Here is a 16,699-nt window from a genome sequence, read left to right as displayed (position 1 = left end):
AATAGATTCGGTAAACAAGAACAAATCCACTCGGCTCGCGCGCGCGCCTTTACCAAGCTAAGGCGGGGGATGGAGGTGCGTGCACTAGGCGCGGGGTGGGGCGAGGGGTTTACGGGGTATAATCCCTTGGTCATTAGACGGGTGTATCGGCGGATGACGGCGGCGTTTTAAGTTGCCCGGGGCCCAGCGCCAACGACATTCGCCCTGACATAACCGTCACTTTATATGCTAATTCGTCATTAATCCGCAATCTAAAGCGGTGGAAGGGTAGTTTCGTCCTCCCCACCACCGACCGGCCAGCCAGCCAGCCCGGAGTCCTCTGCAGCGCCTCGTCCGCTGTTCCTCCACACACACACACACACACACACACACACACACACACACACACACACACACATTATACATATTATTATAATATTGTATTGCAGTGTGTACACGAGAGATTCTTCTCGAAAACCGCAACGCGACGAAGTACAACACGCCACGAGATGACAGTACTGCTGCGGCGCGATGTTGTCCTCGTCGTATAATATCATTAGTCCATCTCACGTACTCGTCAACAACGTTATAATATATGCACACGTATGATGCGTACACGTTATGAGTAGGGCCTGGATTTAAATTACCTAAAAAAATACTACCAAAGAACGCTTTCAAAATAACTAAAGATGAAAATTACCCAGACTTTTTTTATAGGCACGCAAACGGAATTATAACGATGTTCATCGACTTTAGTCATTTTTAAGTTTTTAACACTTCAGGTTTATCTAAGTACGAAAACGAAGTACTACAAAATGGTATAAACGCGATTGCGATGTAACCATCAAAGTAAATATTAAAATGATTTATGAAAACAATATTTTTTGATATTATAATGTTTTGAATTTCCTGATTCACACTTAAAGATCGTATAATGTACTAATATGCGCTAAAAATTAATAAAATTACCTGAATATTCGTATAAATGCAAAATAAAATTTTATTTTTGGGATGGGGGCACAGATTTCTTTATAATATTTAGTATAGAAGTCTGTGGATGGGGGCAGTTCGGCCCCTATTCTGCCATTATTATCATGGCAAAATCTAAAACATAAATTTTTTTATTATTTTGAATTATATACCTAATACCTAACTTGTTTATTACTTATACTTCTATATTATAAATTAAAATGAACATCAATACAATTTTTTATTAACATTTTGATATCGATATTTTCGGGGCGAAATTTTATTAGGTTATTAAAAAAGGTATACCGGGACGCAAATATACTATGACCTTTTTGAATCTTTTTTTACGGGACGCAACTCACTTACTGATAATAATTTCAGACGCAAGTAGTATGCTTCCGTAGCTATATATAGCTGATCGAATCGAAGTTTATAGTAAACTAATATCAGTACCTAGTACCTACCTATACCAATTAAATTTGACTATTGTTTTTTGGACTTTGACGTAACATTTGTAAACACAAAAAATGTTGAACAAAACATATGTGTTAAACTGACAATTTTAAACTTTAGTATGGTTTTTATTTTTAAAAACTCATTTATAATAATTTAAAAAAATATTAGTACTTGGGAATTGAAACTTTTAAAACTGCTCAAATATATTTGTACTACCGTACCTGAAATCTAAATATATAATATATACTGTAGATATTATAACGTCTTGAACTTTATAAGTAGAACGCTCATCAAAGTATTAACTATAGGTGTTTTAACGAATGTTTAATTATATTAATTTGTACAACTGGTAATAATATATACGCATCGACGTATATTATTAACATTAGAAATGACTATAAGTAATATTTTAACGTGATTTGTTTTTTTTTAGGTTTATTTACATCTGAAGTATCTAATTTACGACACTAGTGATTATAAAGATAAATTCTCAACGGAAAAATTGGCTGAATGTATAAATACTGCTAACGGATTGTGCAGCGAGATCCAAAAACCGACTATAAGACGTGAGATGTCATTCCCGACAGCTTATAATATCATCCAATCGCGATACTTTCGAAGTATGATTTTTGAAAATTATATTTCTTTATTATTAAAAAACCACAATTACGGTACAGGGTTTTTTTAGTTTACATAACCTCGATGTAATAACGGTTTGAAAAAAAATATTAAAATGTTCGTTTACCCGTTTCAGGCACGACAGCGAGGCTGTTTGGTGTATATTATACAGTTGTGTTGGCACGATAACGTATGCGGCGAGGTTAGGACATAATATTCAGTTAAGTGTTATGTTTAGGTAGCGCTCCACCGATGGTCGTCCTACTACCGGCCATTTTGCCCGAACGTGACCATCGGGCAGCTGAAATGACCCCGGAAGTGCTCGGCCGGCCCTCATAATCCCGTTCCTCGCTGCAGTCGGTACCGCGTATACAATGCAACAGTAATATAATAAATCGCCGCGTGCGGTGGGGTCGTCGGTGTTTTCATTGACCCTTGTAGTCATCTGTGCAAGGGGGTGGGGGGTTGCGCGCGCCGCGAGGGACCGACCCCTGCAGTAACTACAATATATACGGTCGCTGACCAAAACACGTTGTCCCCGTTTGACCCTTTGCCGTGGATTTCCGTCAATAAACAAAAAGGAAACCAGTCCTTCGCCTGCCAACCCCTACATACCCCAACCATCCATATATAGCTACAACTGGCCTATTACGCGCTTACCTACGAGTATAGCATTCGTATTATACGGCAGTTAGTGGTCCCCCGTGTAGACATCATATTATGTGTTCATATTATCGGGTCTGAAGCGCACGATTTATGCGTCGATTTATCGACTCGAAAGGAGCTGGTACAAAAAATATTACAAATCGATTCGATTCGAATGTACTAGGTAAGTTATTATTATTTCAGGTACCATGATTTTCAACCAACGACCGCCTGGCTTGCCAACTGATTCAAACGGCGTATATTCACCATGGAATCGGTAGAATATGAGTCATATGACGACGATGAGTTCGCCGAACAATAAACTAAAACCGTTATAGTATACTAACCGTTCATTCTGTTTTTACTCTATGACCATATGCTCTAACGTTCAGATTTATATATTATATTCACATCATCAGTTTTAATGTTTATCGACAGAGTTATAGTCAAACGCCCTACAATGTCCACCGAGACGTATTTTTATAATATTCATCTAATACTGGAATTTTTTTATTTTGTAAACGAATGAAACGAACATCATTTGTGTAACAAAATAGGTGAGTAGGATTCAGTGTTTGGCAAGTTCCTTATAAAAAGGAATTCGTTCCGTTCCTTGTTCCTTAAAAAAAAAATAATTCGTTCCTTTGTCGTTCCTTTGGAAAATGAACGAGTTCCTTTTTTAGTTCCAAATAAAATAAAAATTTTTATTTAATGACTTATGATTTTTTTTTCATATGCATACTTCTTTCATTTTTAATTATAATATATAACTACAAGTATAGGAAGGTACATATTTTATAATTCTATTTTGAGATTTTCTTCAAAATTAAATTGTTGGCTAACGTATGCCGATTGTCTTAAAATCAATACTCGATAACGATCACTAATTAGCAATATACATTATTCACATTAAAAAAAATCTTAATTTCAATTATTTACATAATTATCTGTGTAAATTATTGGAACTAGAAAAGAACGAACAATTTTGTTATTTTTCCTTGAAAAAAAGAACTAGTTCATTTCCTCGTTCTTTTTTTATAAAAAGGAATTCGTTCCAGGAATTCGTTGCTTTTGGAACTCGTTCCTTCCAAACACTGGTAGGATTACTACTGCAGAGCGACACCGAATCCTGCTTTAAGTGGACTATGATGATAAATAATAATATATACAACACAAATTGGTTTCACGGAGTACGGAAAATTTCCATTCCTAGTAAATGAGTGTGTGTTTCCTTATTTCATCTAACAAGATTAATAGGGACATGGCCGTTTTCAGCCAAAATTGTACCCTTTCTTTTTTGGCCGATTCACTTTTCGACTAAACCAATAATTTGAATATCTACTTTCTGTTATACATATTATCGAAAATTATTAAAAATATAAGTTGTATACAATTTATATAGGTAATAATGTAATATACAAAATAAGAATAATGATATATATTTTTGTAAGTAATTATTTGATCAATATTTTCAGTTATTATAAGCATGCTTATATTTTGTACACATTTATAGGTAGATAGGTACCAAATTTACATTACACATAATACAGAAAATTATCACAAATATTAAAACTATAAGTTATATAAAATGTTTTTATTTATGTATCTAATTATTATTAACCAAATAATCAATGACAACAATTATATAGGTTTTAATACATATATTATCAAATAATATCAATAAAGTTTTATAGTATACTAAATGTATAATATAAAGTAAATATTAAACTTTTTGGTTGGCCAAAAAGTGAATCGTCTGAAAATGGAAAGATACGATTTTGATTGAAAACTGTATCACCCATTAATAGCTGTAACGTCATACCCGTTTTAATCAGAATAATTTTTATACTGTCCTAAATTATACCAAAAATTATTAATGCTATTTGATATTGTTTTAATGTGCGAAGAATATTGTGCTTTTTATGTAGGTATAGGTACTATTAAGTAAATTCTAGGTAAATAAATATTGAAAAGTTTTGTATGATTAGGAACATGGTGTATACTACTTATCTGTATAATATAAAAATAAAAATATTTTTTTATAATATACCACTTTTCTAATATATTTACATGTAAAGGTCGTTTCATCAAAAACCACAATGAAAGTAACAAAACTATTACTCTTTTTAACTATATACCTTACTATACGTTTGGTTAAACTGAATCTGATTAATTAGACATTTTGTTGTTTATAAAGTGATGATTATTAATAAGTTCACCACAAATTAGTGAATTTTGCCGCAATTACATAATACAGCACATTTCGTCATCTAGATAATATATTAGGTACCTATATTGAACGTTATAACGATTAAACCGGATATTACACCAAATTAAAGAGAATACTATAATATTGTTATAGTGCAGGAATCGTGACTTGCGCACCGTGTTCGCCGCGTGCGCTATACGAATTACAAAACCGTGTCGTGACCAAAGCCAAAACCGCACAAGACTTAGGTACACACATATAATACGATTAGACGATTTTCGGTACCCTCAGCGTGGGCATATAATAGTGGTACAGAGCAGTTTCTTCCCGTTATATTATATTATTATGGTCCCCTATATATGTATAAGTCCATGCGATGATCCCTCTGGGTATTCCAGGCGTGGGAGGGGGGCAATTTTGATAACCGGACGCCCGTGTTGACACAGCGATTGAATCCTCCTGCGAACGTCCCACTCGCCATCCGTCCGACCTGCCACAGGTCTTTCGTAGGTCTACCTTCACACACACACACACACACACACACACACACACACACACACACACACACACACACACACACACACATATACACATATGCAGTTGCGTGTAGGTATCCGCGTGCAAACAATGCGTCCTCCCTCCTAGTGTTTGTTCATGGCTCTCCAGAAATTACGATACCGGAAAGTCAAACAGTATTACGGATACAATACATACGTACGTACAAATTACAATATTATTATATGATATATACAGAAGTACAATCTCTGTAATCAGGCTGGGAAAAAACGGGATTAGATGATCAGAAGAACTGATGGTATTGAGAAAATTAAGTTATACATGAAGAACCATTCCTTATTAAGCGAAAAAATTAAAACACAAGACCTACCAATATAAAAATATATAAAGTAATTAAAATTAAAATTGTTTAGTTTGTTATTAATAAAAATAATTTATAACGATCTACTTATAATGCATAATAGGTAGGCACTTACGCAATAATTTAATTACAAGTAAATAATAATACATAATAATAAACATTATATAATACATTATATACACAAGATGTATTTCCAGTAGTCTGGATTTTTGGATAATCTGATCCAGCTCTGGTCCCATATGTGTCGGATTAATGACTGTATAATATTGAAAGTAGTGGACGATTCGGGCTGAAAACGTTTGAATATGATCTACAAGGTCAGACACAAATGGCGTTCGAAGTGAGTTTCACCTATTACGGCGCGATATTTCATAGACGATTTGACGCCCGTAGTCATGATATTTAATAGTTATAAACAGAATGGGAATTGACAGCACGACGAAGTGGATGAATAGGTCGGGTGTGTGGTAAATGTCCGATCATCGGATATTTTGACATACATCATGTTAACTCAACACGACGCAACAGCTGCGTTCGAAAAGCATACATGATATTTATAGATTAAATTAGGTAAGTCACTCGGTTTTTGAAAAATAAAATAATTTTTTTTATATGACCAAAAAATATGAGCTGCAGAGGTACGTGGAGATATAAAAAAAACAATTATGGGTAGTATTTGAATTTAAATTTAAATTTTAAAAAACAAATGGACAAATTATGTACAAATATGTCAAAGCGAAATTTCTTATTTATTAGTCACTGAGATTATATACTTACTTTGAAATGTATGAATAATTATTACGTAGTCTAACCTAACCTATATATATATCGAAAAATAAAATGTTCCTATATTATATGTACCGATCGCAATATTTACTATTATGCGGGCATTCATGAGGCAGGTGATGGCGATCTACCGATTTAATATATCAAGCAATCTACCACGAAATTCTTGTACATACATTTTTATTGTTAGGTATACAAATTAATTAGGCCATCAAATAAAAATGCATTAAAAAAATATGCAACTTCGATTTAATACAATTTAAGTACGATAAACTTTTGCATATCAATTAAAAATCGGATGAATACTTATGGCTGATTCATTGTTTTTATTTACCGACCTCTATTATGCTTCGATAAGATGTCATCTGTCGAGATAAGAGTTCGGAAGTAGTACACTAGTACCATACATAATATAGTACCTACAAAATAAATGTAGGTAACCATTGATAAATATTAGTGATGGGTCGAACTGTTCGAATTTCGAACCGAACCCTCGATGCGCAGTTCGGTTCAAAATTCGAACTCTGTATGAAAAAAATTCGAACTATAAAGCAACTATAACTATCAAGCATCTTTTACTGTTGGAAAATCGAACTCAAAATATTTGTCAACCAGACTTTTTGGCCCCGATAGTGTAAAGACCAAATATTTGTATAGTTCTTCCAAAGTTATTTTAAAAAATGTATAATAACTATTTACTTTTTAAAAATAATTAGATTATTAGAGGCCACCTACATTCGTTGCTATTTTTGTTTTTATCGTATTTATTGTAACGGGAAAAATTCAAAAATCTTTTTTGGTAAACATGGTAATATTCCGATCCACGGCTGTGTTGTTGAGAAAAAATTAAAAACATGTTTACAATTTACGTTCTATATTTCTATAATAGGTAATACGAAAACTCAAAATATAATTGTAATTATGATTTATGGTTGTTTTAATTTGCACATGATAAAAAATGTTGAGTTTAAGTTTGACTTAAAATGATTCTAGGTTCAATTCAAGTTCGGTTTGATTTAATAAATCAGAGTTCGACCCAAATAAATATTTATAAAATGTTTGATCACCGTCTACACCTAAAATATTAAAAGGTAGATCACTTGTTACATGAATGCAATTATACGTTAAACTAAAGTCGTATAATATGAAATAAAAACAAAACTTTACCAAAACAAATAAAGGGCTGCAAAGAGTATGCCAAGTTGGAGGGCAATTTACGCTTAAATAAACAGTCCTTCTGCACCAATCACATTAAATGTCACAAACAACAGATTATAAGACATGCAATATAATATCATAAATAATTTTCACGTTTCATAATTAATTATTGTAACTACTTATTGATTTGTATTTTTAATAACAATTATTGTTATACATTATCTTATGTATAAGACCTTTGCATATTTTAGTGTTTAAAAGTAAAACTTAGAAAACTAAATTAAATTTTTCATTTATATCAGAGCCCTACTCCCTTGCACACTAACTAAATTTATCACGTATCTACTGTTATATGAATGATATTTAATGTTTGATTAGATACGTGTATACTACTATAATGTATATAATTACTAATTAGTTTAATATAGTATAATATAAAATATCAGTAGAATCCAAGCGATATTCCCATTTTAATTATTATTATAATATTTTTTATTATTCTAACTTTAGAAGTTAATTAATTTAACGATTCCAGTTTGCTAAATACAACTGTTCTTTAGAACGTCACAAAATGATATATTTGATTAAACAATACATAATTGATAAGTATATCAATCTCGTTTGATTAATGAACGTCTAAAATTGTCGTGTAAATTAAGGCGCTGCAGTATACAATAATAATATTATATAGACTGAAGTTGTGCTTGAACTCGTGGCAAAATAAGAACTCCCGTTGATATAATTGGAAATTTCAGGATAATATTATATCATTATAAGTTGTAACGCACGTTGTGACTGACGAGTGCGACGCACAATTATATAATTTGTTAATGCTCGTGACTCGGGAGCAATCAACCGTTAAATCAGAATCAAGTTCGAGATAGTATAGCTGGTAGATATGCCGATTTCATACCTGCCGTAATATTTTTTTACATTTCCAGCAAAAAAAACAAACTTTTACATAAAATGGTGTTTTAAAAAATTGTGTTTCTCTAATCTTGTTATCTAATTACGTAGGTACCTAAAATATTAACCGAAATGTTAAACTAATCAATACGGAGTTTCAAATACGACGGATGAACAATAAACATTGTACCGTTTTAATCGAGTTTTTAATAAAATCAAACTACGATACTAAAAAAGAAAATTAATATTGTATTTTTATAGTGTCATTATAGTACTTATTCAACGCTATTTATAAATATATTATGAGTGTTTTGACTTACAACATATTTTACTATAGTATTGTCTTCATTAATTCGTTATGTGTATATTATTACCATATATAATATATAGTATATATATAGATACTAAACCAAACAATTATAACGATACCTATAGGTATTTATTTTATGGACTCGAGGTGTCACAAAATGTTTTTTTTTATGTATACCTTTATTAATTATTATTACGATTTTATAACAGCAAATTAAATCTTGCAAATGTATAAACGTAATTTAGTACCTACCTATAATAGTTACAACGGAAATAATGTTTTTCTTGCGGAGAAGCATAAAAACAATTTAAAATTCGAATCATCTGTTGCCGATTTCTACACTATACATGAGTAATGAATATATAGTAAGTATATTAGTATTAGCACACTGATTATATTAATATTAATTGTAAGTATAATATTGAATTTTAAAACAAAATATGTACGTGATGTAATAAAACCCATATTGGGTCTGACTAGTAGCGAATCACAACCGATATTTCTAGGTGGAGATTCTGTTTTAGATTCTATCAATAAGTTCATTTGTTATAGTTTTAGGTCTTCGTATATTTCAAACACAAATATCATACCTAGGTCGCTTATATTTGCGACACGTTAATGCCATTTTATATAGACTGTTTGATAAAACCAGAAACGAAACCATGAATTAATAATAATGTGTAATGCGTGCAGTGTTGACTGTAGTCGTAAAAATATTAAGTTTTGGTAGGTACTAGAAAAAAAACAGAACGGTGATATTTAAAATATCCAATCATATAAACATGATTAAAGTGTGTTTATTTTTTCAAAGTCTCGTAAAAGTCAAGAGAGAGATACCGATAATATTCACCGAAACCGAAGTTTTGTTTTTCGACGAACCGAAAACCTACGTATAAATTCATTATATAGACGCTTGGGTAAATACATTATATTATATATATATTGTTATATTTATAATCTTGAAAGAGCTTTACCGAACCTACGTTGCGGATATATATTTATATATAAGTATATACGGTCCATATACTTTGGTGGTATATGTATATATTATATTATACAAAGAACGAACTGCACCATGCAGTGCGGTGGTATGGGGTGGGGGTGTGCGAGTGGAATGAGACAAAGAGAAATAAACATGGCCGCCGGACGCTAACGATCCCTTAGGGTGTCTGTGGTCACCATAAATACGACCGGCCGACGCCCGCCCGCCCCCGCCACATTCGAGTACACTGCAAAGTTTCGGGTCCGAGCGGGCGGGCGAGCGGACTTTGCCACCGGCATTGCGTGTATATATTATATACATAAATATACATGGCACATATATATATATATATATACATGAATTTATTATATATATATATCAGAGTTGCAAGTGCGTTCGCGTCCGGCTCGCGGCTGCGGCCATTTTTAATTATCTTTTACTTTCATTTTCGCTCTGCACGCCCGCGATAGTCCACCCCCGCACGCCGTACACGTTCTCGTTGTTCGCAACCCTCGTCCGCAGGGCGACCACTCTCCACCCCCTCAACACCCGACATCACACATAAATATATATAATATATACATGCACTGCTCGGGCGCTTTTACATATTTTGCACTTACAACGTGAGACACGCGCGCGTATACGTATATACGCTGCAGCAAGACCGAGGGTGTCCGTGCGGTATGTATACACCCGGTAGGTACGCATCGAGAGGCTTGAGTATGTACGAGGGTGTGTGGTATGATAACACATAGGTAATAAATAGCAAATATGCGACGAGATCGCTTCGGTTTCGCAAGGTATAATGTCTCTTCTCGCACGCGGTCCGATTGTTATATGTGCTTGCAGTACGCCCTGTATATATATATATATATATACACGAGCGAATATATATTATATCCTTTCGGTTTTGTGGCGAGCGCGACGGGAAACACTTTTTCATCACGACCCGGGAAAAAGTGCAGTTTCTACATTTTATACAATACATATACACACACATACACACACACACACACCTACACACACACACACATTTATATATATATATATATATACGAGAGTGTGGTGTGCTGCAGACGACGACGGGCCCGTTGAAAAATGAACACCACCCGAAACCGATTAATCAAACGACGACGAGGGTGCGGGGCCCACAAACTATTCGCATGCACCCCTTCCTTTCCTCCGCCGCGACCAGAAATCGTTTAAACACTGTGCGATCATTTATTCCGGATATAGTGTACCACGTATATATCCATAAATATTATATATATTTGTTCGGTCGGTATGTACCTATACATACATATAGGTAAATAATATATAGTGCGTGGATGTATGTGTATGAGTATATAATATACATTTACCTAAACATTATAATAGCGGACAATAAATTACGACATATTGTTCGCGTTATTGTTTCATATAATAATTTTTACAAACAGATTGTTATTTGTTTCGTAATAATAATATAGTATCATCCCGTATACGTTTAAGTAAATAATGATTAAACTGACCCTCGTTAAGTCAACAGAAGTCGGGAGTGCGCCAACAACGTCCAATATATGCACGACTACGAGTTTAACGATGTGTACTAAGGGATAATATTATTATCAAGCAAGAAAGTCCTGCTGTTACTGCAGCAGCGAAAATGTAAATACATATTATTGTCTATTGGTGAAAATAAATTACAAAAAATTTCAGGAATGCTCCAACAATAATACAACAACAAAGTACCAACACATATTTTGTTGGATGTATTATACTTTTATAATAAATTTATGTCTGTTTCGGTTGTGCTGCTAAATATAAAGTTACTATAGCCTCGAGAGAATAATAATATTAAGCTGTTGATAAACCTTATTAAAAACGTTTTAAAATAAATCATAAGTTAAAATTAATGTTTTGACTTAAAAAATTAAAATATAATATAGTGATGGGATCGGTCGAAAAAAAAGGGCATGGAGCAATTAGTTAGTATTATTTATATCCTAGAAAACAATAAACAATAATAATTATGTAATAAAATTAAATAATGTTGTAATTTAATAATAAATATAATATGTGTATTAAAAAACACTGCACGGGACTCGTCTTTTACTATAAACGATCATTATATATGACACTGCAGTCAGTTGAAACGATTTATCGTCAAGCTAAAAAGGTCTATAAACTTTAATGTGACTGCCTACCTAAATAATATAGTTTAGTAGTTATCACTAATAAGTAAAGTTACTTTACATACCTTTATCTACATGATAATACTTTGTGTCCCAGAATGTTCTCACTTAGCTATAATTTGTTTCCCGCTGTTCGTGAATTATATTCCCGGAAACTTTTCAAAAGTACTTCAATTTACTGACGAATTTAATCTATTTATGTCTGTTAAATGTTTTGATTATGTCAAATCACTCAGTTACTACAGTCTGATCTTGATTTTTTAGTAGCAAAATGATACACTCTCGACAACAGCAATATTTTCATTTTAAATATTGGTTATAAATAATTCTAAATCTACGAATACAATAAATGTAATTATTAAATACTTAAGTATAATAATTAATTATACATAATTAAAAAAAAAGTTCCTCTAATTATTACCGTCCCTACAATTAAGTGTTACTGGAATTGTAATTTTAACACAGGTAGGTATTTTAATATTTACGATTATGTTTCGGCAGTTTGGTGTTTTAGATATTATTTGTAAGTAGTTAAGAAAATTACATTTCATATTACAACGATTCAAATTTCAAAATTGTATTAAATGTATTTATTTTACGACATTAGTGTTATTTCCATCAATAAGCATTACCGAAGAGTACCTATTTATAATATACCTATAAATATGTAATTCTTTTTTTTTTTTTAATACTTATTTATATTTTATATTATTGAATAAAAATTTTCCGAATACCTACGATGTATTTTATATTTTATTTAGAATGAAACTATTTGTTTTTTATACTTTATCGTATTTTGTATGTGTACAATATTACATTTTATGCAGCCGTTTATTTAATACATAATCACAATGATTTTTTAAACGATGTCGCTTTATGCGTCGTGTATCGTTTTTATAGGTAAGTACCTACTGTAGTAAGGGCAATTCGGGAATACTGAACCGTATAGTTTGGCTGACATTAAAGGTCAGATAATTTTTTTAGAGGGTGTTCAAAATCACCCTCGTCCCCTATATATGGTATTCATACATCTATTACGATCCTATTATTAAAATTCTGAACCACGTGACTCTTGATGACTTCAGCAGTAAAGTAAAATTATATCTTTATAAAATCAATTTTTCCCCTCCTGATCGAGCTGTCCAATATTAGGTACAAAAACTTTCACGCTAAGTAAAGTTTTATCATACCAATTATAAAAACACTTTAATTGAAATAACGGCTAAATTAAATTATATTTAAACTTCGCCAGAAATTATGCGGCGTCCCGTGTAATAAGCAATAGTTAGCTATATGTGTTGGACGTGATCTATTTATTTATTTAAATCGTTCTTCATACACAAAAAGATTCATCAATCGAAGAACCATTATAGGTATAATACCACGGTTGAGGTTTTTGTTTGCATTAATTGTATTAATTATTTCTATCAAACACTTTTAATAAATTGTTTTTGCGATCAAAATATTGAACAGTTACGTTTCGTAGGTAAAAAAAATCGATTTATAACCAATTCGATTGTTCCGAGACCAACGGAGGACACGTTGACGAAAAATTGTAAGGAATGGTTGAAACAACACGGATTTCACGAAACATTCAAGTAATATATATATATATATATATAATATAAGTATCTGCCTTTCTATATAACATTTTCACCGGAAGTCCGCGTTTATACCTATTATCGTGTAGTGTAAAACCTCCGACGTCGTCGCCTGACAGTTACACAAGCGTGGCACGAGATTAGGATTATCCGTGGTGTACGGCCCGAGGACACAGCGCACGTGTAAGCTTTTATATATATATAAGCACGTGTCTATGTATATATATAAAGACATATACGTGTATATATATATATAAACACACAAAAACGTGTATATATATATATACTCGACATTCGTCGGTATATTGGTAAGTACAACGAGTGGAGGACTGAGCGAGTGGTTTTGCTTGTTTCGTGCGCGCGAGATTCTGCTTTTACACGGTCACACGACACGGCGATCATCGCGTCGACTTATTATTTCCCCCTCCCTCCCCCAAACGACAAACGCATTATATTAGATAGTATCAGCTATCTATAGTATCTATATTGTACCCAGGTATTATACCACGATGCGAGCCACCCTGAAGTTTCCCCATATCTGTAGATAACCGGTAAATGTAAATTTGACATATTATGTTTTTTTACTGCGGGTACATAATGTACATTTCTTTTAACAATGTTAAAATCATAGTGATCCCTCATTTAAATGGTTTTACAAGCGTAATTACTCCTATTTTAATATGTTGATGGTCTTGGAGACTATATTACACTGTTTTTTTTTTACTCTATACTAATTATAATAGTTATCTAACCAAATATATTATATACCTATTATGGACAAAATCATAGATCGATCGATATAAGTCTTAGTAAATACTACACGGATGTGATTAAAAATTAAAATTTTCAGCGAATTTTTAGTATGATTCAAAATAATATAGTCGTCTAGTAGAAAATAGTATTATTAGTGATATTGCAATATTTAGGCTATCATATAATATTATTATGAATACAAATTGAGTGTGTGTGTGAGTGTGTAAGGAACATACTAAACAACATTAACTCATGATCGGTTGGTGACTTCTTCTTATTATATCGTGCAGTCCGAGGTTGGCTATACTAGATATATAGACCGTGACGTTTTACAGTAAACTATAATATTATTTTCAGAAAAGTCACAGCGGTTTAAGAAAGAATCATCCTTTTCTTAAAATTTCTTCCGAAATTCTCGATGTCCTATTATATAGCCAAAAGATAATTGCACGGTAAATAAACACATATAATATATATTATGTAGGTAAGAATAATTTAAAAGTGGCCAAAGGCGGAGAATATGCTAAAATGTCTTTGTTTGCGAGCAAATACCGATAAATGTATTCCAACGAAACTCCAAATTTTAACTCTCGGAATGTCGAGAAAAAAAACACTAAAGTTGTGCGGTGAAAAAACAATATTTGCATACAAAAATGGTCCACGTTACATCAAACAAGTTATTCAGGTCAATATAACAACGTCCTTATTCCCGCATTATTATAATGGTTTACTGTTATTATTTACATTAAAAACCGATACCAGGAACCGGAAATACACCACAAACAACTTTAACATAAGATCCGTATTTATCGAAAGCATTACATAATTAATACAAATAATAAATATTATAATAGTGATTACAAAAATAACAATAATTATAATAATAATATAAATAATTATTCGGTTCTGATATATTTTGTTTTTTTCGCGACATATAGTATTATTCCGTGTACTAATCATTTTATCATAAGTGAAACGCCGCAAATACAAATTCAAGTACCTACATAAGTAAGAAATAAAATATTGTATAAAAAACGTTTACAGTTTTTAAAGAGCTGTCGGTAAAAATAAAGAAAAAACATGACTTATTACAAACTTTTAGCGTTGTCGCTTCTGAGAGAATAGTCTCTTTTTCTCATTTATTTATAATATTATACGCATATATACAATATATTCGATTTTAAGTTTTAATGAGATAACACTTCTCCGAAGCTCATCGCCAGTGGTATTCTTAGTGCATCCATCTCAAAAGTTCCTCTTGTCCATTACATACCTATACAACTAAGATTCTTCAGTTTATTTACGGACATCCTTCAATAGTGGATATTTTTGTTTTTATTCCTATTAAGGCGTTTTGTTACGGACAGTTTTAATTTTTTAATACATATAATATCTTTTAAAAGGATTAGTAGTAACAATAATTAGTGATGTCAATTGGATGCACTTAAAACCTTAATAATTGTATTATTAATGGTATTATACGTAAGAAAAAAATTGTTGGAAATAATGTTCTTATTTATAAAAGTAAAAATAAATCAGATTGACAGATATGCCAGTCTCGGAGACCTTCGTAGATAAGTTATAAGTATTTAAAAAATAAAAGTATTTGAAGCGATAATTTAAATCGATGTATTAATAAATATTATATTGCATTTAATGTAGGAACTTACTTATCAAATACCTACGTTTTAAAAGTATTTTTAATTTATCTTCGGATGACGATCATAATCATAGTATGGAAAAGTTTTAAGCCGTCGGCGAACGTCCGTTCGTGAAAACGAACGTCGTTTCACTTATAGGTACATAAAGAAGCATGGTAGACCACCCGCGGGGTGCCCTCTACTATACATCCACACATCCATCCACACACACACACACACACACACACACACACACACACACACACACACACACACACACACACACACACCCACACACATACACACCACCAAGGCGTGAGCTTTCCGTGTTCGCGTCCGGCCTCGAATGGCCCATAAAAACTATTTCCTCGGTACATTAAGCAAAATAATCATACTGCTGCTGTTGTGTTCCGCGAGGGATCGTGGTTTGCTTTAAAATTTTAATCTAGTCTCGCCCCGCGCCTACAGCATCGCGAAATGGACCCCGTGAAAAAGGCGTAGGCGTCCGCGGGAGCTGCTGCAGGTGTTGGTTGTTTTCAGGGGTGTGGTTGATTTTACAGGAGGGGTGAAGATTTAATTTACAGGCTACTGTGGCCGCGGGACCTTTCGTTCAGGGACGGGGCCAGGATCACGCTA

General features: G+C 32.6%; 1 long non-coding RNA gene across 4 annotated transcripts in view; it reads left to right on the top strand.

Annotated features, from left to right (window-relative positions):
- The window catches only part of LOC132938678 (uncharacterized), an 82,078-nt gene extending 75,237 nt beyond the window's left edge, over positions 1–6,841 (top strand). The window contains exons 5-6 of one of the 4 annotated variants that reach the window (XR_009663936.1): positions 1,838–2,024; positions 2,872–6,841. This is a non-coding gene — a long non-coding RNA (uncharacterized LOC132938678). Of the gene's footprint in view, positions 1–1,837 lie in introns of all 4 variants that reach the window. The other 3 variants (XR_009663934.1, XR_009663935.1, XR_009663933.1) reach the window with 3 other exon arrangements.
- The last annotated feature ends 9,858 nt before the right edge of the window (positions 6,842–16,699 follow it).

This window comes from Metopolophium dirhodum, chromosome 2, assembly GCF_019925205.1.
Source record: "Metopolophium dirhodum isolate CAU chromosome 2, ASM1992520v1, whole genome shotgun sequence".
In the NCBI taxonomy this organism is placed as follows: Eukaryota; Metazoa; Arthropoda; class Insecta; order Hemiptera; family Aphididae; genus Metopolophium; species Metopolophium dirhodum.
This window is presented reverse-complemented; position numbering and strand designations above follow the sequence as displayed.